Raw genomic sequence first — 16,647 nt, forward strand, 5'->3', positions numbered from 1 at the left:
ATTTTTAGTTTTTTAAGGAACCTCCATACTGTTCTCCATGGCGGCTGTATCAGTTTACATTCCCAGCAACAGTGCAAGAGGGTTCCCTTTTCTCCACACCCTCTCCAGTATTTATCATTTGTAGATTTTTTGATAATGGCCTTTCCTTCATTTTTAACTGGTCTCACCTTTTAAAACCTCTAGTAGTTGGATTTGGGACCTTCCTAGATTAATCCTCAATTTCTCTTATATTTTTAACTCTTTGGGTTTTATTTCTTCAGTTTCCGGGGTATTTTCTTAACTTTCTTCCAGTCCTTTTGAGTTTTTTTTATTTTGGTAATGAGTGTTTTAACTGTCTTATAATCTGAATGTTCTTTTTTCATGACCTCCTAGATTTTGTTTTGTAGCTTTAATATCTTCTTGAATTTCTCTGAGAAAAGTAATTAGACATTTTTAAGAACTTTCATCTGTTTCCTGAGTGGTATTTCCTTCTACCTCAGTTATTATTTATTTTCTCTTTCATTTTGGAGGTTTTCCACATACATCTGATGATCCTTAATGGTCCATTCATATTTAGGAACTGAGTTGATTGCAGTAGGTGGCTGCATTGAGATTCCTTTAGTGGTGTTTATAGGTTTACTGTCCTGCTAGGCCTCTCCTCTGAACGAGGCAGCTGGCAAGTAGTTTTATTTACATAAACAGAACTTGTTAACTGTCAGACATCTTGCTGGGATGGATGGGCATAGATCCAGGTTGGAGGGCCCCCAGTCTAGAATGAAGAATTTACTCGGGGGCACCGATTCTGACATAAGAGCTTTACATCTCCCTAAGTAGTTTATTTGGTATCATAGAGGACCCCGTCATATTTCTTTGCTTGCTCGCTTGTTATAGCTGGGGAAAATAGTAAGCCACGTGTCCTGTATAAGAAGACAGGAAAGTGAGGAGGGACAGCTGCTGCAGTGAGTTAGTAGTTAGAGTTTGAATGAATTCCCTTATTTTGGGCTCCTCCTTTCTGTCCCGCCCACAGGCTTGTTTGAGTCCTGAATTTCTTTGGAGTCTTTCAGGGAGGACTTGCTCCCATCTCACCGTTAAGCTCCTACTGCATTTCCCTGGACTGCGGGATACTCCTCCAGTCCTGTTCATCAGGCAGCACACTTGCTTCTTTTTATCTCTTTTAGAAATTCTTTGAATGCTCCCATCTGATATTGATACTAAAGAGATACAAATAGGAAATAAACCCATAACAGAAGTTATTTCCTTTTTATCTTTCTTCAGTATCATTTTAATGGTCTCCATTGGATTGGAGGAGCTTTCAGACACCAAGCTGAAAGGGATAATGGGAAGTTCATATCGCTACTGACAAATGACAGTTATTGAAGATCAGTTCATTCATTCATTCACCAGACATTGATTAAGTAGCATTATGTGCTAGAAAGTACTCTAATATCAAGAGATACACAAGTGATCAAGACAGATAAGAGCCCTGCCTTTATGGAGGTGGAGGATAGGATACATTTTAGTGTATTTTAGACATAAAATAAGTAAACAAATAAGATAGTTTCAGACAAGGATTAAGTAACGGGAAGAAAATATAAGAGATCTTTCATAGAAATTGACTGCTGGAGGGATCTTATAGTGTGTTGGGGTTGGGGAAAATTTTAGATCAGGGGGTCTAAGAATGCTTCTTTTAGGTCTTCCTTGAACTTTATCTCCTTAATGTTGTAAAGAAGTTAGCCATGTGACTGTCTGGGGTAAGAGCATTCCAGGCATAAATTGGTGCAAATACAGAGGCCCTGATGCAGGATTGAACTTGGTCTGTTAGAAAAACAGAAACAAAACCACTGAGTATAATAAATGAGGGGATTCATAGGAAATGTGCCCAAAGATGTAGGCAAGACCCAGGTCATTTAAGGTCTTAAAGGAGTTTGAATTTTATTCTAAATAGAGTGGGAAACCGTCAGGGAATGTTGACCAGGGTGATGGCATGGTGTAATTCATGTTTTTAATGTTTATAGATCTATAATATATTTTGTAAGTTGAGCCTTTGGCATTCTGATGGTTTGGATTTTGGGGATGAAGGAAATGGAGGAAGATTGCTCATTTCGTTTTGGCTTGAATAATTGATCCCGCATAGTTCTATGGTTAATTTTATTCTGCTCTGGTGATGTGCCCTGGGTGGCCCGGATTTCAGCACTGGCCACAGTGGTGACCCTTACTTAGGTTGCAAGATTTCTAGTTTACACTCAAGTGCTCAGACATTTATTCAGCATAGCCAGGATGGATGGAGCCAGAGGGACTTCCAGGCTTAGCAGTGTACTGTGCTGGAAGTAGTCCTCTCCCACCAAACTGTCATGCTTCTGAATTTGAGATGACTCTGAGTTTTAAAGCAGCCACCTGAATGTGAGGAGTACGCTGTTCAGTTTACGTAAGTGAGAAGGTTCTGCCATGGTTGCTTGGTCCAGTTTTTCAATCGTAAAAGCCTGTAGTAGCAAATTCAGATGTATTCAGGGGCTAAGCAGATAACGTAAATTATTGAAATGGAAAATAATATAAACGATTAAAGTGAGACAGTGTCAAAGCATTCATGTTCACTTAAAAACAAAATACCATGCAGATGAAACACTTGTGTAAACCATATATGGACTGCGGGAAGCACTTTCTGGCATCTCTCTAATCTTGTCAACAGTGCTTTGCGGGGGGGCAGTAAATTTTTATTTTTCTAAGTGGAAAGACAAGTGGCATCAGCATTGTGGAGGCATAAGATGTTTCCTCCCACCTACACACTCCCCCCCCCCCAAATATTCAGCATCCATCTAGGAATAAAAGTGTCTTCGTGGGAGCTGTAGGATCTGTCATCATACACAGAGAGATCTGGAAGGAACATCGCCCACCCATGCATTGTGTATGTAATAGGCAGACAGACCTCATTCCCCGCTGTAGACCCTGAAGTGACTCGTGAACCAGCTCCAGGTCCTCTTGACTGAGGTCTGGGAGCCCCTGGAGAACACTGACTTAAACAGTCACCCACAGAGAAGAGAGCCTTTGTGGAAGTCCAGGTTTACAGAACATCTAGCACTCCACTGGAGTAAAAAAAGTGAGTTTGGATGCACTGAAGCAGGCAGTTAGGAAAGCCTGGTGGTGGCTGCACCTTCAAACGTGAAGGCAGCAATCAAAACTCAAAGGAACCTCGAAAATCAAGGAAGCACGACACCACTGAAGGATCACAGTAACCTTCCGTACTGAGCCTAAAGATGTGGAGATCCATGATTTACTCAGTAAAGAATTCAAAATACCTGTTTCAAGGAAACTCAGTGAACTGCAGGAAAACAGAAAGACAATCTGGTGAAATCAGGAAAATAATATAGGGACAAAATGAGAAGTTTAGTGAGATAAGAAATCATGAAAAAGAACCAAACAGAAATTCCTCTCTCTCCCCTTCTCTAACTGAAGGATTCCTTGCGTGTGGGCTCTTGGCCTCGTGGAAGTTATTGTGTCTCTTGCATCATGAAGGGAGAAAGGTTGAGGTGCAGACTTAGGCTAAGAGAGGCCAGATCGATCCATTTGAGGATCAGTGGATTTCACTCATTTCATTGAGTGTAATGAAAAGTCTGCTGCATCTACAGCAGACTTGGTCAAGCAGAGTAAAGAATCGTGAGAATGAAGACATGAGCTTTGAAATTACCCAGTCAGAGGAGAACAACGATAACACAAGAGTGAGGAACACCCAGATGATCTGTGGGTACCATCAGGAGAACCAAGTTGTGAATTATTGGGGTTCCAAAAGGAGAAGAGGGTGAGAAGGGGGCAGAAAGCTTAGTTAAAGAAATAATAACTGAGAACTTGCCAAATCTGGGGAGAGATTTGGATATTGAAGTACATGAACCTCATAAGTCACCAAACAAAACAGCTTAAAGAAATCCTCTCCTTCCTATCCAGCATGGAACTGATACTCCTTGCCAGCACAGTTAAACAAGGAATAGAAATAAAAGGCATCAGGGGTGAAAAGGAAGAAGGAAAATTGTCTCTCTTTGTACATAACACGATTTTATATATAGAAAATCCTAAAGATATGACCAAAAAACTTAGATCTAATTAACAAAGTCAGTAAAGTTGCAGGACAGAATCAACATACAAAAATGAGTTGCATTTCTATACACTGACAACAAATTATCTGAAAAAGAAATAAAGAAAATGATCCTATTTATAATAATATCAAAACAATAAAATACTAAAAATAAATTGAACCGAGGAGGTAAAAGATCTATATATGGAAAACTCTAAGACTTTGATGAAAGAAATTGAAGAAGACACAAATAGATGGAAAGATATCCTGTGTTTATGGATTAGAGGAATTAATATTCAATACTAATTAACATATAGACATTATGTTAAATGTCTGTACTATCCAAAGCTATCTATAGACACCTTATCTCTCCTAAGATTCCAATGGCATTTCTTACGGAAGTAGAAAAAACAATCGTAAAATTTGTATGGAGCCACAAAAGACCTCAAGTAGCCGAAGCAATCCTGAGAAAGAAGAACAAAGCTGGAGGTGTCACTCTTCCTGATTTCAAACTATATATAAAGCTATAGTGATCAAAAGACTATGGTGCTGGCATAAAAACAGACACATAGACCAATGGAACAGAATTGAAAGCCCTGAAAGAAACCCATACGTACATGGTCAATTAGTTTATGACAAAAAGAGCCAAGAATACTCAGTGGGAAAAGGAAAGTCTCTCAATAAATGATGTTGGGAAAACTGGACCACTACATGCAAAAGAATGAAACTGGACCCCTGTCTTACACCATACACAAAAAATCAAAAATCAACTCAAAATAGATTAAAGACTTGAACATAAAACCTGAAACCATAAAGCTCCTAGAAGAAAACATATGGTTAAGCGCTTGATATTGGTCTTGGCAATGATTTTTTGGATTTGATAACAAAAGTAAAGGCAACAAAAGCAAAAACCAACATGCGGGAGGGACTACATCAAACTGAAAAACTTCTGCACAGCAAAGGTAACCATCAAGAAAATGAAAAGGCAATCTACCAAACGGGAGAAGATATTTGCAAGTCATGTCTGATAAGGGGTTGATACCAATATATATGAACTCATACAACTCAGTGGCAAAGGAAACTAAATAATCCAATTAAAAATGGACAAAGTACCTGAATAGTCATTTTTCCAAAGAAGATACTCACATGGCCAACAGGTATGTGGGAAGGTGTTCAGCATGACTAATCATCAGGGAAATGCAAATGCAAACCACAATATGAGATATCACCTCCCACCTGTTAGAATGACTATCATAAAAAAAAAAAAAAAACAGGAAGTAACAAGTGTTTGTGAGGATGTGGAGAAAAGGGAACCCTTGTGCACCGTTGGTGGGAATGTAAATTGGTACAACCACCATGGAAGACAGAGTTTCCTCAAAAAATTAAAAATAGAACTATCATATGATCCAACAACCCCACTTCTGGGTACATATTGTAAGAAAATAAAATCACTATCTCGAAAAGATATCTGCTGCATCCCCATGTTCATTGCAGCATTGTTTACAATAACCAAGACATGGAAACAACCTAAGTGTCCATCAACAGATGAATGGTTAAAGAAAATGTCTCACACAAGAATATTATTCAGCCATGAAAAAGGAAGGAAATCTTGTCGTATGCAATACATGGGATAGACTTACAGGACATTATGCTAAGTAAAGTAAGTCAAAGAAAGACAAATATTGAAAGATCTTAACGTGTGGAATCTGCAAAAAAAGAAAACATCAAAAAGAGGTTAGATATGTGGTTACTGGAGGTGGGCAGTGGGGGAATTGGGTGAGGGTGGTCAAGATGTACAAACTTCCTGTTATAAGATTAATAAGCACCACGGGTGTAATGTACAGCATGGAGTCTACAGTTAACACTGATCTGTGGTATAGTTGAAAGCTGCCAAGAGAGTAAACCCTAAAAGTTCTCATCACGAGGGAAAAAAATGTTTGGTACTATGTGAGGTGATGGATGTTAACTAGACTTATATGTGGTAATCATTTCTCTATATGTCATTATGTCATGTACCTTAAACTTATACAGTGTTCTATGTTGATTCTGTTTCCATAAAACTGATAAAGATAAAAGAAATCTCTCCAAGAAACTTTGTATTAAAGTTGTCAAAAACCAAAGACAAGCAGAGAATCTTAAAAGCAGGAGAGAAAAAAGCTTAAATGACTTACAAGGGAATCCCTATAAGGCTGTCGTTGCTTTATCAGCAGAAACCTTACCCCCAGGGGAGAGTGGGATGATACATTCAAGCCGCTGAAAGAATAAAACTGCCAACCAAGAATACTTTACCTGGCAAAGCTGTCCTTGAGAAACTGAAGGAGAGATTAAGAGTTTCCCAGACAGACAAAAGCTGAGGGAGCTCATCATCACTGGACCTGCCTTATCAGAAATGCTGAAAGGAGTTTTTCAAGCTGAAGTGAAAGGTCGCTAATTAGTGACTTCAAGTCAGTAAACACACTGGTAAAGGGAAGTATATAATCAAATTCAGAATATTCTAATACAGTAATATAGTGGCGTTTTAACTCTGATATAAAACAAGAGTTTTAAAATTCTGGAGTTAGGGCTTCCCTGGTGGCAGTGGTTGAGAGTCCGCCTGTCGATGCAGGGGACACGGGTTTGTGCCCCCGTCCAGGAAGATCCCACATGCCGCGGAGCAGCTGGGCCCGTGAGCCATGGCCGCTGAGCCTGCGCATCCAGAGCCTGTGCTCCGCAGCGGGAGAGGCCACAACAGTGAGAGACCCGCATACCGCAAAAAAAACCCAAAACAAAAACAAAATAAAATTCTGGAGTTAAAGGATAAGAGTATTAAAAATAACTGTAACTGCTGTAATTTGTTAATTAATACACAGTATTAAAAGAGATAAAATGTGACTTCAAAACCATAAAAGGGAGTGGGTAAAGGGGTAGACTTTTTATGTATGATCTAAGTTGTTACTACCTTGAAATAGACTATTAGAACTATAAAATGTTTTATTTCAGCCTCATGGTAACCACAAAGCAGAAACCTACAGTAGATTCACAAAAGATAAAGAGAAGGGAATCAAAGCATAGCACTGTGGAAAATCACCATTTCACAAAGGAAGGCAGTAAGAGAGGAAGAAAGAAACAAGGGAACTAGAAAGCAGCCAGAAAACTATGAATAAGATGGCATATTAGGAAGTGCTTACCTACAGTAATTGCTCTAAATGTAAACGGGTTGAATTCTCTTATCAAAACACATAGATTAGCTGTATGGATAAAATAACAAGACCCAACCATATGCTGCCTACGAGAGACTCACTGTGGCTTTAAAGAAACACATAGGCTCAAAGTGAAAGAATGGAGAAAGATATTCCCTGAAAGTAGAAACAAAACGAGAGCCGGTATAGTTACACTAGACAAAATGGACTTTAAGCCAAAAACAGTAACTAGAGACAAAAAGATCATTATGTAATGATTAAGGGGTCAGTTCATCAAGAAGACAGAATAGTCATAATTTTATATGTTCCCAACATTGAAACACCTGAAAATGTTAAGCAAATACAAACAGATCTGAAGGCAGCAGTAGAGAATACAGTAAAAGCAGGTACTTCAGCACCCCACTTTAAACAGTGGATGAGTCTTCTAGACAGAAAATCAACAAGGAAACACTGGACTTGAATCAGAGTGGAACGGTTTTATTTTTTTCTTGTTATAAAAGAGTACATGCTAATGTGTTTAAATCCAGTTATTTCATAAACATTTAGAAAGGGAAATTAAAATCACTTGCAATCCTACCTTAGAGCTAACTAATTATTTGTTGTATGACTATTCTTCATTCTGTTTGTATCTCCATATAAAGATTTTTACCACCTAGCAATAAATATGAAAATCTTTCTAAATCAGTTAATGATGTATATCATTATTTTAAATATCATAATATTCCACTGAATGATATACCACAAGCTATTTTTCTGGTCTCCTTTTGTTAAAGTGTTTTCCAGTCTCCTTTTGTTAAAGTGTTTTCCAGTTCCTGTTATTTTAACTCTAAGTGGTATATTGCCACTTCATTCCACCTCTGTTTTTACTGTTCTTCCAGAGAAACAAATAAATACTGATTTAAAACATTGGATATTAACATTTCTATTTTCCCATGAAATTCCATTCATTCTATACTATAGGAAATACGTGACAGGATTGGGGGATTAAATGAGGATTCCCAGAGATATAAACTATATCCCACAAATACATATCATCTACTAGAGAAATTTAGTTACTTAACATATTCAGTCATGAAAACTGTTGTGTGTCTACCATGTGTTTAGGCATTGCTCTAGAATAGGCTTTCCTAGGTGTTATAGTTATATTTTTTAACTTGCAGTTGCCTTTCTTTAATTCAAATTTTAAAAATTAATTAATTTATTTATTTGGCTGCATCGGGTCTTAGTTGTGGCACATGGGATCTTTGTTGCAGCATGCAGGATCTTTTGTTGCGGTGTGCGGGCTTCTCTAGTTGTGGTGCACAGGCTCCAGAGTGCGTGGGCTCAGTAGTTGTGGCGCATGGGCTCCAGAGCCTGTGAGCTCTGTAGCTGCAGCACGCAGGCTTAGTTGCCCCGCAGTACGTGGGATCTTAGTTCCCCGACCAGGGATCAAACCCACGTCCCCTGCAGTGGAAGGTGGATTCTTAACCACTGGACCACCAGGGTAGTCCCTAATTCAAATTTTTTATTGAAATAAAAAAAACATAGCTCTTTCACTGGAGGCTCGCACGCCACCACTGAGGCCGCCACCATTTCCCTAGCGACCCCTGAGAAAGTCCACCATATTCGCGAGCACTCAGCACCCACATCGGTGGGCGATGGAAGATTGCCTTTGCCATCGCTGCAATTAAGGGTGTGGGGTGAAGATCCACCCTTGTGGTGTTGAGGAAAGCCGACGTGGACCTGACCAGGACAGCCCACTGAGGATGAGGTGCAACGTGTGGTCACCATCCTGCAGAATCCACGCCAGTACAGGACCCCAGACTGGTTCTTAGACAGACAGAGGACCTGAAGGATGGAAAACACAGCCAGGTCCTGGCCAAGGGTCTGGACAACAAGCTCCGGGAAGACCTGGAGCGACCGGAGCAGACTTGGACCCACATAGGCTGTGCCACTTCTGGGGACTTGGTGTCCAGGCCAGCACACCAAGACCACGGACCACCATGGCTGTACTGCAAGTGTGCCCAAGAAGAAATAAATTTGTGGGCGTTGTCTGTTAATAAGTAGTTTATACAGTTAAAGAAAACACATAACATAAAATTTACCATCTTGATCATTTTTAAATGCAGTTCCATAGTGTTAACCAGTCTCCAGAACATTGCATCTTGCATTAAAGAGCTCGTCCTTCCCCCCTTGCCCCAGCCCCTGGTCACCAGCATTCTACTTTATGTCGCTATGAATTTGACTAATTTAGATAAGTCTTCTAAGTGGAATCATACAGTATGTCTTTTTTTGACTGGCTTTTATCACATAGCATGATGAACTCAGGTTTCATCCACGTTGTAGCGTGTGTCAGGATTAATTCGAGGCTCCAGGATCAGCCTGGCATACTTAAGGTAATTCTGTGGACAGGTTTGTTTCTGAATCACTGAGTGGATATTCACATCTTTGTTTGAACTTTGGAAAAATATTTATCAGAATTTCTTCTTGTATTTCATAGAGCGATAAACAGTTGGTGCCGGTTACTGGTCTGTCTTGAGAATTCATGAAGGCAGGAAATCATAACATACTGTGTTGATGGATATAAAAGACATATGAGCTGGGTTCAGCGGGAGCTTGAAGCAAGCGAGGGACCCAAGTCTACCTGGGATGGTTAAGGCAGGCGTCACAGACCCCCTAGCTGTCTCTTAGGAGGAATAAGAGAAGAGAGCTTTGAAAGTATTAATAGACCAAATACAGTAGAAAACGAAAAGTCATAGAGGTATGAAATACTAAGGTGTATTTGAGGAACCATCAGAAATTTAGTATTGCTGGAGCAAAGAATATTTGAGGCAAATTCTGAAGGAAGGTGCTGGAAGGGCCTTGTATGCTATGCCACTAATTAAACTGTTTATTCTGTAGGCATAGGGAACAGGGCAGTGACACAGCCCGATCCATATTTTAGGAGAATAGTGCTGGTTCTATTAAGGATGGATTGGAACGGGGAGAGAGCGGAGCAGAAGACCAGTAAGGAATCCGTTGGATGAGTCCAGATGGGAATACTCTCTAAATTTAAGAATTAAGCACACTCGAAGATTAATGGGATTAAATACCTAGGTGATCTTTTTGCCTGTCACTCATGCTGTCCACAACTCCTGACAGCCCCTGAACTGACCAGTCCTGGCACTCGGCAGCTTTGAAGTGTTTATTCAGAAACATCCCTGTTTGTACAGACAGGTGTAGGAGTTCCTGGGCTTAAAGCAGATGTTGCAGCTCTTCTGGGATTTCTTGTGTCGGCACCATGAGACCAGCAGAGCCCTGTGCAGACAAGCTTCCGAAGCAAAGGACCGTTTTTTTCCATTATAGACTCCATCACGCCAAGGAGAGTACCATTTGTTGCAACTAGTTAACCTGTATCATTGATTTTAAAATATTTCATGGCACATTCAAATGATAGCAGTTTTGGTATTAATCTTTGTAATTTACAGTTTGGGAACTCTGCTTCTCATTATTTTGGCATGAAAACATTCCATTCAGTCATCATGCTACTTTTATTTTTTTATTATCTACCTACCTACTTACTTACTAACTTATTTATTTATGGCTGTGTTGGGTCTTCATTGCTGCACACGGGCTTTCTCTAATTGCGGCGAGCAGGGGCTACTCTTCGTTGCAGTGCGCGGGCTCCTCATTGCAGTGGCTTCTCTTGTTGTGGAGCACGGGCTCTCGGCGCGTGGGCTCAGTAGTTGTGGCTCATGGGCTCTAGCGCGCAGGCTCAGTAGTTGTGGCGCACGGGCTTAGTTGCGCCACTGCACGTGGGATCTTCCCAGACCAGGGCTTGAACCCGTGTCCCCTGCATTGGCAGGTAGATTCTTAACCACTGCACCACCAGGGAAGTCCCCATGCTACTTTTAATGTAAAAGGTTTCTGTAAGCTACATCAGGAAAGCTATATCTACTATAGAAACTATGTGTCTGTTCTTCCTTGAAGAAGATTGTGTTGTCACTTTGGAGTTTAGTTATGTTGGTGTTGATATGGATCCATTTTTAAAGGAAGTTACGTAGCTGTTACTAACTCATCCCTCAGTCACTTAACTACCCTTTCTACCCCTCTGACCATGTGTGTCATGAATCTTCTTGGCTCTCTCCCTTCTGTCTTGGGTCTCAGCTGCTTTCCTTTCCTTCTGCACAGCCCTGGTTCCCGTTTAGTGCTGGGCCTCCCTGTCCTAGTGCTTCCGAGCTACGTGCTGATGTGCTGAAATGAGCTGTGGTGAGAGGCTTCTCTTTTAAATTACGGACTTCATGTGTTAAAACATTTTCATCTTTATCTATAAATAAAACATCTAACTATGTTAAAATCGTTTTATGGGCCTGAAGAGGAGGGGGTTGTCCCTTTTGGGGAGGAGCTTTTTTTTTTTTTTAAGATAACTTGATCAGTTTTGTGGTACTTGTTTTTCTTTGCTAATCATGACCTTTGCTCTCGGAATTCAGTAGATTCTGTCAAAATCTCAGTGGAGGAAAAGATATTTTTAATGCACTTTAAATGTGATATTCTCTTTGCATTGAAGAGACTGATTTCTCAAGAGGAGGAAAGGAAAGACTCGGGAACCACATGGAAGTTTATATTGAAAACTCCTTCTGGTACATTTTCATCATCGTGTTGTAACAAAACTAACAGCCCTTAGGCACACTAATCTTGGGATATAAAACTCATATCCAGGGCTTCCCTGGTGGTACAGTGGTAGAGAATCCACCTGCCAATGCAGGGGACACGGGTTCGATCCCTGGTCTGGGAAGATCCCACATGCCACGGAGCAACTAAGCCCGTGCGCCACAACTACTGAGCCTGTGCTCTACAGCCCGTGAGCCACACCTACTGAGCCCATGTGCCACAACTACTGAAGCCCACACGCCTAGAGCCCGTGCTCCACAATGAGAGAAGCCACTGCAATGAGAAGCCTGCACACTGCAACGAAGACCAAACACAGCCAAAAATAAATAAATAAAAATAACAAATAAATTAGAAAAAAAAACCCCTCATATCCATTTGACTATTGACTAAAGGTTAAAAGATATAATTGGAGAGAAATATAAGACCAAGAGTATAAGTGGGTTTCTTCTTTCTGCTTCTGTTGTCGCAACCTGAGCTCTCTAGGAAAACTAAACTTTGTTAAGCGCCTTCCTCGTGCCAGATTCACAGCTACTAGAGGTGTCGTATTTTAAATTGTCAAAATCTTAACAGCTACTCTGGGGATCTAGGCATTTGTATTACCATTTCATGGATAGGAAAATGAGCTTCAAGAAATTACTTGTCTCAAATCGCACAGCCAGTGTGAGGCAGAGCTGAAGTCCACACACATGCTTTTTCCTGTGTCACAGTGTGCCTCGAGTCAGGGTTTTAATTATGTATTTACTTATTTTTTTTTAATTTAAGCAATAGCAAAAGTAGAAATAAGAAAGAAAAAAAATAACCCCAAAACCAACTGTTTGGGAAGTAATCATTTGTAGTAAGTAAGTATTGATTCCTGTCATATTTCTAAAGCACATATACAGAAGGAAAAATAGGGGGGAAATTAATGGGATCGTAGAAACATGCCATTTTGAATAAAAACTGAATTTCATTTTACCTGATTGTAACAGAATGAGCAAATGGAGTTTCAACTGAGTATTTCTTTACTGTTCAGCAGAAGAATTCCTAAGACATCTTTCCAAGGATAGGAAAAGACTAAAAGATTAGGTCATGTTTTTCAGCAGCATTTAATCATGCTCTAAAAAATGAAGTTTTCACTTCTCACCAGTATTTAAAGATATGCTTTATTGATAATCTCAGCTTCGCCAAGGTTGACAATATTTACATTTGATTTTATAACTATAATTTCCAAATTAACTCAGTGTAGGTTCCACATCTAAATTCCGTGCTTTGTCACCTGCTCTTTTCTGAATCTCCTCTTTACTTTTCCTGAATTCTTTGATTTTTTTTGTTTTGTTTCGTTTATTGAATCTTATCTTTAATTGGTTTTTTAAGCAAAGACATGGATATTGATTTCTTCTTTTCATTTTTTGTTTTTGCACGCCGGATAATATTTATTTTGCCATTATACTTGAAGATTCAGTTGGTTATGAAATTCCTGGACCTGTGTCTTCTAATGTAGAGTGGGCAGCTGTCCCCTGATATCTTTCCTGCCCCCACCTTATCTGAAACCTCATAGGTTCTTCCTCTGAGAGTAAGTGTGAGGGGCTGGGAGTTGACTTCAGTCTGCTTCTGGTCTGAGGGTGTGGGGAGAAGGGACAGTGCCTCAGCTAGGGCCATGCACAGTCTTTGTCGGAAGACCTGGTCTCTGTCTTTTCCTTCTGAAGTTTTGATAAATGTCCTATGTTCATCTTGGTAGAAGTGAGTAGCGTTCAGATCCTTTGCTAAATTCTGCAGTGTTTCCTAGAAAACGGCATATCCTGGTAGTTTCTCTTGCCTGTACTGAGACTTCTAGAGATAAGTGTTCCTCCTGACTTCCATTTCTTGAACTGTCAGTTTACCCTTTCAATCTTTTTTCCTCCAAATGTGAGGTTATTCCTGGGAATGCTCACGATTTTTTCCCCTCACTTCTGACCTTGGATTGCTTCTGGACTTAGAATACAGTCAAGGACTTGTCCATCCCCACCAGAGGCTTTGTTTCATTTCCTTACCCGTAGCTAAAGTTAAGATTGTGACCTTTGTCTTGTTTGGTTCCTGTGGCTTTTGCAGTGTTTTGATTATTTTTCCTAAGTCCTGGGTGGGGAGTTGGATTCTGAAATCTGCCACCTTTAGGCAAATTTGCCGTATTTAGTTTTAAAGGCGATCTGAGAGAATACTGTGTATGTGACCCAGGAAGCTGCGTTCCACTGCAGCGTTCCACTGCAGCGTCCCAGACAGGCGTCAGCACTGAACCAAGAGCAGCCTCGGCCTTTCACATCAGTTTTCTATACAAATATCACTTTCCATGTGTCGCATGATGTGAAAAGGGACCTCAAATTTACATGTTTTGTTTTATTAACAACAAAACATTTTTCTGTTTTGGATATGGGTTGCCTAGGATACGTTCACTACATCTCTACAGTCTGTTCCTTTTCTGTGGGTGAAAAGTTTGTGTCGCGAGTTAGGATTAAAAATAGGAAATGAAAATTTTAATTGCAAGTTCTGCACAATTCTTCTTCTTTAAAGTTGTATATTTTAAGTGTTTGTGTAATACGATTATACTGAAAATTTAACACAAGTCTGTTCATTCAACAAGGGCTTATTGAATACCTATTTTAGGTGCTAAGGAAAGATATATAAGCAGATATACTAAAGCATGATCGAGTTCAAAAATGGGAGCATATACATAAAGCTACTGTGTGTGTGGACACACTGTGCCGTTCACATGCTGGTCACATCGCCAGTTGTGCTGTGCACTGGCCCTGGGGGTGCCGTGTGTGGAGGTAGCACAGAGTCTGGCAGTGCTCCAGTTATGTGAGGCGTAAAGGGAGATGGGAGTTGATGATCAGGGACAGCTTCTAGGTGGCGGTGGTATCAGAGCAGGATTGTAAAAGCTGGGAAGCAGTTGACAAGACACGGAGAATTACACGTACTTCAGCAATATTGGAGCATAAATTATAATGCATGACGGGAGCAAGAGAGGCGTTATTAACGCTCACCAAGGGCCTTCTGCTCCATTCCAGGGAATTTGGCCTTTATCCTGTGTGTTAGTCAACAAATTATCCCAAACTTAGTGGCTTAAAACAATGATTGGCTCAGTTCCTGGCGGTCAGGCGTTCGGGAGCCACTTAGCTGTGAGCTTCTGGCCCCAGCCTCTCGTGAAGGGGCAGCCGAGGGGCCGTCTTGGGCCGAAGTCCTCTGAAGCTTCACTGTGGCCGCCCCACATGCTTGTCGAGAAGAGTCCTCACTCCCTCACCAGCTGTTTGCAGGAGACCTCGTTGCCTCTCTGTGGGGCAGCTCACAGAGCAAGTGGTCCAGGAGTGAGAGGGCACACGGTCTCTTTTGTAACCTCATCGTGGAAGAGATAAGCATCACCTCTGCCATCTTCTGTTGGTCCCAGATCAGCACTGGTGTTACGCAGAAAAGGCTGCAGGAGGGTGTGAATGCCTGGCTGCGGAATCATTCGGGGGTCGTTCTGGAGGCTGGCTGCCCCATCCTGGGAGCAGTGAACAGCTACTGGATGTTTTGAACATGTAAGTGATGTTCATATTTGCGTTTCACATATGTGACTCTGCTGTGGAGAATGAGGTGTAGAGGACAAGATTTAAGTCATGGAAACACTGTAGGAATCTAGAGTTGTTGAGATCCTGACATAAAGCAGTGCTTATGAGGTTTAAGAGATTTTTGAGAAATTGAATTCCAAAGACAGAAGAGGCGTAACATGTCGGTTATTGGTTGGACGTGGTGGGTTAAGAGATAGAGGAGCTCAGGACGACAGGTGTCGGTCGGAGTGAGACACAGGTGGATGTAGATGTGGTCCACCGAGATACAGGACATTGTTAGAACTGTCCAGTAGACAGCTGGGTATCTGTAGGTTTGGAGCTCAAACAAAAGGAATGAGCAGTGAGTATAAAATGAAAGGGGGGCCTAAGCTGGAACACTAGGGAACTTACCATGTGGGGGAGGGGAAGAAATGACATGAGTTCGATAGTAAACAAGTTAAGTGTGACTTCTCCAAAGCCAAGGGAGAATACAGTGTCGAGAAAATGAGGAACTGTAGTTAACCTGTAATCATAAAATGTAAAGCTCAGTCTCGCTCTGAAGCCTCCTTTGAAAAGCACTCAGCAGATGCTTTAACGTAGTGGGTTAGCATGATGGCCCTCACCTCAGCGTCAAAACAGAATATGAATGATTTTTTCCAAGGTAGTATTGTTAGGACCTAATGTTCCCCTTCCCATTGCCCCCTTCAGAACACACACACACACAGAGGCCTCCTAACTTTATAAGACAAAATCAGCTGCTTCTCCACCCCTTCTACATCTTACTGTAATGCACTATAACAAGAGTCAGCAGACGTTTTTCTGTAAAGGTCCAGATAGAATACGTGGTAGGCTTTGTAGGACACGTGGTCTCTTTCACAACTGCTCACTCTCCATTGAGGTGTAAAAGCAACCGTAGCCAGCACGTTAATAAATAAATGCGGCTGTGCTCCTGTACAACTGTATTTACAAATGCAAGTGGCACAGTGTTTCCATTCCTAGGTATATGCCCCAAAGAATTGAAAACAAACACTCAAACAGATACTTGTACACATATGTTCACAGCAGCACAGTTCACAGTAGCCAAAGGGCGGAAGCAGCTCAGGTGTTGTTGGTTGAATCCTGAGATGTGGAGCCGGGAGATGGGGGGCCCGACTGCATTGCACCATTTTATGTGCGGGACTTGAACATCTCTGGATTTGGTGTCCACATGGGTCCTGGATTGGTTAACTGTACTATACCTAGTTACTGTAGTGTCTGG

At 41.0% G+C, this 16,647-nt stretch overlaps 1 protein-coding gene and 1 pseudogene across 2 annotated transcripts in view; both read left to right on the forward strand.

Moving 5' to 3' along the window:
• ERC1 (ELKS/RAB6-interacting/CAST family member 1) overlaps positions 1-16,647 on the forward strand; it is a 415,242-nt gene that overhangs the window by 292,271 nt on the left and 106,324 nt on the right. The window lies entirely within an intron of this gene.
• The window catches only part of LOC132529221 (small ribosomal subunit protein uS13-like), a 30,183-nt pseudogene continuing 18,724 nt past the window's right edge, over positions 5,189-16,647 (forward strand).

This window comes from Lagenorhynchus albirostris, chromosome 11 (assembly GCF_949774975.1).
Source record: "Lagenorhynchus albirostris chromosome 11, mLagAlb1.1, whole genome shotgun sequence".
Classification (NCBI taxonomy): Eukaryota; Metazoa; Chordata; class Mammalia; order Artiodactyla; family Delphinidae; genus Lagenorhynchus; species Lagenorhynchus albirostris.